We start from the raw sequence: 1,030 nt of genomic DNA on the forward strand, positions 1-1,030 counted from the left end.
ACTGGTTTTAAATATTTTTTAGTTAATTACTTAGAAATAAAAATATAAATCATAATAATTTAGAAAATTATTTGAATTTGTCTTCTTAGTGAGAGTGAACAGTTGTAGCTAAAACTTAGTTCTCTGCGGGATTCGAATCTGGACTTTAATATCAGAAGATATTTGTAATGACCGCTTAATTATTTTTATAAGGCAGAGTTGGACGAGATCAAATTTTAGCGGTATTGTCGGGGAACTAACAATGTAGCTGTAGGGGTAAGTATTTTTAGGCTTCAAGTTTGGACTTTTATTATATTTTGTATTTATATTTTTTTATACTTGTTTATTTGAGAAACATGGCATTTTGATATTATGGGAGATTTAATGTTGGTAATTCTACTTTTTATTTTTCTTATACATATTATGGAGGAAACCACTGATGAAAAAATTATCAAAATTCTTCCGGAGCAAGTTATATATACCAACTCAATCTTACGTGTGGAATATGTGTGATGTGTGTGATTTCAGAATGATCATCTATATGGTTGTGCTTTTATGTTTTATGCTCCGACCCTCAACCCCTTATTATGATGGTTTTACTTTTAATTGTGAAGTTTATAGAAATAAAGAACTAAGGGATGCTAACATAAAGGAGATCATGTATACATTAAAGTGTCTTGTCGAACAAAATAATGAGAAACTGGTGTAGATACAAAGGCAAGAGGCAACAATTTGCAACTTAGAGTCTCAAGTGAGTCAATTGATTGAAGCTTTTGATGCTTAACAGGCTAATTTTATAGATAGTAGCCAAGAACAGTGTGTATTAGAGGAAATTGAGGAGCTAATAGAGTAGTCCAAAGTAAAACACCAACAATCTAACCAACTAGAATTTTATGATGTCCATATTGAAGAAGTGATAATAGAGTCGCCCAATTACATTGAGGATACAATTTAGTTGGCTCTAGTGTCATTAGTGTTAAAGAAGTTGACAGGCTTGAAATTAATGTATTTAAGCGTGTTGGACCTCACTCCAAATACTTCTTTATATTGT

The sequence above is a fragment of the Nicotiana sylvestris genome, chromosome 3 (genome assembly GCF_000393655.2).
Source record: "Nicotiana sylvestris chromosome 3, ASM39365v2, whole genome shotgun sequence".
In the NCBI taxonomy this organism is placed as follows: Eukaryota; Viridiplantae; Streptophyta; class Magnoliopsida; order Solanales; family Solanaceae; genus Nicotiana; species Nicotiana sylvestris.